Below are 6,365 nucleotides of genomic sequence, written 5' to 3' on the forward strand. Positions count from 1 at the left end.
AGACTAGTTGGAGGGCAGCTGACACAGAACAAGCAAATAAGGTGAAACCACCCCCTTTGCAATTCTCTCAATTGCAGCTCCTCTGGTGCAAATGGTCTGTGGAATGGTCAGCTGTCCAGGGAGCATCCTTAGGAAAGGCATATCTGAGGCCTCAGCTGCCTGTGGGTGGGGCTGTGGCCAGACTATGTTCTCTGACCCCTGCTGAGATAGACACAGACCTCCCATGCTTTGGGACCACTGGGGCAAGGCAAGGTTTGAGATTTAACTATCCCTGAAAATTTGCTGGAAATGCTAAGGTGGGGGTGGGCAGGCTCACTTACCCATCCTCTCTTACTCTTTGAACTGGATAACCTAGTCAAACCCTCTTTCCTGAATTAAAAAAACCATTATCTGAATATCTACAATGTGCCAGGCACTGAGATAAAACCGTGAGCAAGGGCAGATGGGACTCCCGCCTGCGGCAGACTGCCTTCATTCAAGATGGGCCCCGGTGACTAATGCCTTCTGTATTTATGCACAGCCCCTTCCAACACTGTTGGGATTGACCTGTGTAATCAATAGAATATTGTGTCTGAGGTGAAATCGTAGTAGCCTCTGCCTTGCCCTCTTGGATCACTTGTCCTCTGAGGAAAGCCAGCTGCCATTTTGGGAGGACACTCAGGCAGTCCCATGGAGAGGCCCAGTGGTCAGAAGTGGATCTTCTAACCCCAGTCGAGCCTTCAGATGCCTGCAGTCTTGACTGAAGTCTTGTCTCCTCTATAGGCTTGCATTTCATCAGCAGCTGTGTTATTAAAAGATGCTATGCGGTAGAGCAGCAATACTGGAAACATGTACTTTAAGCACAAATTGCACCCTGAACCATTCACCTGTGCTGTAACATGTTCCAAAGCATCACTTTTTGTTTGCAGGCTGAAAACGTCCTGCGTAAGCAAACATTGCTTTTGTTCAGTCATTAAATTGTGTCGGACTCTTAGTGACCCCATGAACTGCAGCACGTCAAGCTTCCCCACCCACAATCTCTTGGAGTTTGCGCAAATTCATGTCCATTCAATCAGTGATGCTACCTACCATCTCATCCTCTGCCACCCCGTTCTCCAGGGAATCTGTTCCCCTAGACTCTAAAGGTGCACCTAAGAGCAGCTCTTTTCTAAATGCTGGCGTGTCTTCTTTCACTGGGGAAGTTTCTAGTCACCTTCCTTCTGGCCCCTTACACTCACCTATTAATTAAAATGTAGACATTTGATCTTTCTAAAAACACTAGAAAGACAATTTGATCCTGTTCCCCTCTGATTAAAAGTCTGTTAGCTGTTCTAAATCAACTTGAGAGATTAAATCCCAAATCTTATTAAATCATCAAGGTCCTTGGTGGCCTGGAACCTCCCAGCAACAAGACTTCCCAGCAGCCTCACTTGGATACAGAAAGATTTCTGAAGTCCTAGGGGCTCTCTTGTTTATGGGATGTTGTCTATGTGATGTCCAAGCTGCATCCTACTTGTGCCTGAAACGCCTGCTTCCTCCATTTCTTCCTCTGGTCCTGCAGGATTTAGCTTAGAAATATGTTGTCTGGGGACCACCACTGACCCCTCCCTCCCAGGCCACTAGAATGTTGTGCCCCCACCCCCACATTCTTAGCTTCGGGACTGAGATCTCACCCATGCAAATCAGAATGTGTTGGTCCTTTACAGGCAGTGTCCATTCTGATTGGTCAGTTTCTCATTCTGGTTGCTTGGTGCCCATGCCATTCTAGTTGCTAATTATTTTCGAGACCATCCCTTCCAAAGGCCTTGAAAGCAAGAACTCACTAAATATTTCTCAAATGAATAGGTGAACAAAGTCCTCTGGCCTCCAAAGTCACAAAGTGAGTTGGCTTAAGAATCTAGCCTTCTGGGCACCCAATCTCAGAGCCGGTGAATCAGGCCCTTCTCTTGTGCCACTGTTCTGGCTACTTAAAAAAATAATAATCATTTATTTGGCTGGGCTGGGTCTTGGTTGCAGCATGTGAACACTTAGTTGCAGCATGTGGGATCTAGTTCCCTCACCAGGGATCGAACTTGGGCCCTCTGCATTGGAGCACGGAGTCTTCGCCACTGGACCACCAGGGATGACTCCGGTTTAGCTTTTGAAACATCCTGCACTGTCCTGAGATCTGTAGTTTTCATTGGTAGTTTTCTCTGAAAATATAACAGTGAATAATCAAAGCTTGAGCTCCTTTAGCAGACAATCTTGTCCCGATAGGCTGGCTTTTCACACACCTACACCATTAGAAAATCCCGTGGACGAAGGAACCTGGTAGGCTGCAGTCCACGGGGTCCCTAGGAGTCAGACAAGACTGAGCGACTTCACTTTCACTTTCATGTATTGGAGAAGGAAATGGCAACCCACTCCAGTATTCTTGCCTGGAGAATCCCAGGGACGGAAGAGCCTGGTGGGCTGCCATCTATGGGGCTGCACAGAGTCAGACACGACTGAAGTGACTTAGCAGCTTAGCAGCAACACCATTAGAAGCAGGAAAACCCCTGTCCTACAAGAAGAGGCAGAGTATGGTTTCTTAGTTGGGTCAGTGACATCCTTGGTGCACAAGGATTAAGAAAATTAGAGATACCAAGGGAACATTTCATGCAAAGATGGGCTCAATAAGGGACAGAAATGGCATAGACCTAACAGAAGCAGAAGATATTAAGAAGAGATGGCAAGAATACACAGAAGAACTGTACAAAAAAGTTCTTCACGACACAGATAATCATAATGGTGTGATCACTCACCTAGAGCCAGACATCCTAGAATGTGAAGTCAAGTGGGCCTTAGGAAGTATTACTATGAACAAAGCTAGTGGAGGTGATGGAATTCCAATTGAGCTATTTCAGACCCTAAAAGATGTTGCTGTGAAAGTGCTGCACTCAATATGTCAGCAAATTTGGAAAACTCAGCAGTGGCTGCAGGACTGGAAAATGTCAGTTTTCATTCCAATCCCAAAGAAAGGCAATGCCAAAGAATGCTCAAACAACCGCACAATTGCACTCATCTCACATGCTAGTAAAGTAATGCTCAAAATGCTCCAAGCCAGGCTTCAGCAATATGTGAACCGTGAACTTCCAGATGTTCAAGCTGGGTTTAGAAAAGGCAAAGGAACCAGAGATCAAATGGCCAACATCTAGTGGATCATCAAAAAAGCAAGAGAGTTCCAGAAAAACATCTATTTCTGCGTTATTGACTAAGAAAAAGCCTTTGACTGTGTGAAAGTGAAAGTGAAGTCACTCGGTCGTGCCCGACTCTTTGTGACCCCGAGGACTGTAGCCTACCAGGCTCCTCCGTCCATGGGATTCTCCAGGCAAGAATACTGGAGTGGGTTGCCATTTCCTTCTCCAGGGGATCTTCCCGACCCAGGGATCGAACCCAGGTCTCCCGCATTACAGGCAGACGCTTTAACCTCTGAGCCACCAGGGACTGTGTGGATCACAATAAACTGTGGAAAATTCTGAAAGAGATGGGAATACCAGACCACCTGACCTGCTTCTTGAGAAACCTATATGCAGGTCAGGAAGCAACAGTTAGAACTGGACATGGAACAACAGACTGGTTCCAAACAGGAAAAGGAATACATCAAGGCTGTATATTGTCACCCTGTTTATTTAACTTATATGCAGAGTACATCATGAGAAACGCTGGGCTGGAAGAAGCACAAGCTGGAATCAAGATTGCCGGGAGAAATATCAATAACCTCAGATATGCAGATGACACCACCCTTATGGCAGAAAGTGAAGAGGAACTAAAAGCCTCTTGATGAAAGTGAAAGCGGAGAGTGAAAAAGCTGGCGTAAAGTTCAACATTCAGAAAACAAAGATCATGGCATCTGGTCCCATCACTTCATGGCAAATGGATGGGGAAACAGTGTCAGACTTTATTTTTTGGGGCTCCAAAATCACTGCAGATGGTGATTGCAGGCATGAAATTCAAAGAAGCTCACTACTGGAAGGAAAGCTATGACCAACATAGAAAGCATATTCAAAAGCAGAGATATTACTTTGTCAACAAAGGTCTGTCTAGTCAAGGCTATGGTTTTTCCAGTAGTCATGTATGGATGTGAGAGTTGGACTATAAAGAAAGCTGAGCGCAGAAGAATTGATGCTTTTGAACTGTGGTGTTGGAGAAGACTCTTGAGAGTCCCTTGGACTGCAAGGAAATCCAACCAGTCTGTCCTAAAGGAAATCAGTGCTGAGTGTTTATTGGAAGGACTGATGTTGAAGCTGAAACTCCAATATTTTGGCCACCTGATGTGAAGAGCTGACTCATTTGAAAAGACCCTGATGTTGGGAAAGATTGAAGGCAGGAAGAGAAGGGGACGACAGAGGATGAGATGGTTGGATGGGATCACCGACTCAATGGACATGAGTTTGGGTAAACTCTGGGAGTTGGTGATGGACAGAGAGGCCTGGTGTGCTGTGGTTCGTGGGGTCGCAAACAGTCGGACACGACTGAGAGACTGAACTGAACCACCTTTGCAGTTGTATTTTAATAGCTACGTTACATGTTAAGCAGGCTTCCCAGGTGGCACTAGTGGTAAAGAATCCACCTGCCAATGCAGGAGATGTAAGAGATGCCGGGTCAGGAGGACCCCCTGGAGGAGGGCATAGGAACCCACTCCAGTGTTCTTGCCTGGAGAATTCCATGGACAGAGAAGTCTGGCGGGCTATAGTCCATAGGGTTGCATAGAGTCGGAAACCACTGAAGCTACTTAGCACAAACATGTTTAGCTCCTCATTGAATGAATTACAAAGTGCTCCAATTACTTGAAATAATTCTACACTGGAGTCAATATCCTTCCCTAAATTGCTGGGAAGAATTGTATTCTAAATCCAATCTAGACTCGCGCTGCGGCCCCCGCCTCGAGTGCGCAACTCTGCGACCCACGTGAACCTCCCCCACAGCCGCTGCCGCCACCCTCCGGAATGACCAACAGGGGACCTGCCTACGGCCTCAGCCGGGAGGTACAGCAGAAGATTGAGAAACAATATGACGCGGACCTGGAGCAGATCCTGATCCAGTGGATCACCACCCAGTGCCGCAAGGATGTGGGCCGGCCCCAGCCTGGGCGCGAGAACTTCCAGAACTGGCTCAAGGATGGCACGGTGCTGTGTGAGCTCATTAATGGGCTGAACCCTGAGGGGCAGGCCCCAGTGAAGAAGATCCAGGCCTCCACCATGGCCTTCAAGCAGATGGAGCAGATCTCCCAGTTCCTGCAAGCAGCCGAGCGCTACGGCATCAACACCGCTGACATCTTCCAGACTGTGGACCTCTGGGAAGGAAAGAACATGGCCTGTGTGCAGCGGACGCTGATGAATCTGGGCGGGCTGGCGGTAGCCCGGGATGATGGGCTCTTCTCTGGGGATCCTAACTGGTTTCCCAAGAAATCCAAGGAGAACCCTTGCTACTTCTCGGACAACCAACTGCAGGAGGGCAAGAATGTGATTGGCTTACAGATGGGGACCAACCGTGGGGCTTCTCAGGCAGGCATGACCGGCTATGGGATGCCGCGCCAGATCCTCTGATCTGCTCTGCAGCCCTGCCCCTGCCCTCCGTGAATGGTTAATATATATGTTGTTGTGTGTGTTTTTTTTTTTTTTTTAGCATTGACATTCCCTGAGAGCCCTCGGGAGCTCTCGCTCTCCCTTCTGCCAGGGTGGGGGCCTGGCCTCTCTCCTCCGGGGTTGCCCGACGGTGGCCTCCCCCTTGTGCTTACTAATACATTCCCTTCTCCAAACACACAAAACTGGACCAACTGGCCTCTTTTCCCCTGGGACCAAGACTGGGGGGGCTTCACCCCCTCTCCGCACCATACCTCTTCTCTTTCCTCTGGCCTCTTCCCTCTGAGCCCTGTGCCCTAATCCATTCCTTAGCTGGGAGTCAGGGATGCTGCCTGACGGCCTTCTCCCCCGACAAGTATGCCTTGCCTACAGCTGTGACTGCAGGGACTTAATTTATAGGGAGGGGCCTGTGGCCACTGCCACCCCAGCCCCAGCTGGACTGCACTCACCACACTTCGGAGGCAGCCTGCCCTGGCAGAGGCCCCCAGGCTTCTCATTTTCCATTCCTTTTTGTGGCTAAGGGGTGGGGGTGAGGGGGCCTGGGAGGGAAGGCTGCTCACCATGGGCTGGGGCTTGAAAAATCTGAGTTTGCTGATTTAAATAAAGAATCTGTGTCTTTTAAAAATAAAAATAAAAAAAATAAAAAAATAAAATAAAATAAATCCAATCTAATCATTGCCCCCATGTTGGAGTACTCAGTAAAGCCCCAGTGGCTCTGGATCAAGACACTCTTTTTCATCATCCATTAAATCTGCTCTCTAGGGTCACCCCTGACCCAGAGGA

General features: G+C 48.3%; 1 pseudogene; it reads left to right on the forward strand.

Moving 5' to 3' along the window:
- Positions 1 to 4,894: 4,894 nt before the first annotated feature.
- LOC138082347 (transgelin-2 pseudogene) lies at positions 4,895 to 6,160 on the forward strand (annotated as a pseudogene).
- Positions 6,161 to 6,365: the final 205 nt, after the last annotated feature.

Source organism: Capricornis sumatraensis, chromosome 1 (genome assembly GCF_032405125.1).
Source record: "Capricornis sumatraensis isolate serow.1 chromosome 1, serow.2, whole genome shotgun sequence".
Taxonomy (NCBI): domain Eukaryota; kingdom Metazoa; phylum Chordata; class Mammalia; order Artiodactyla; family Bovidae; genus Capricornis; species Capricornis sumatraensis.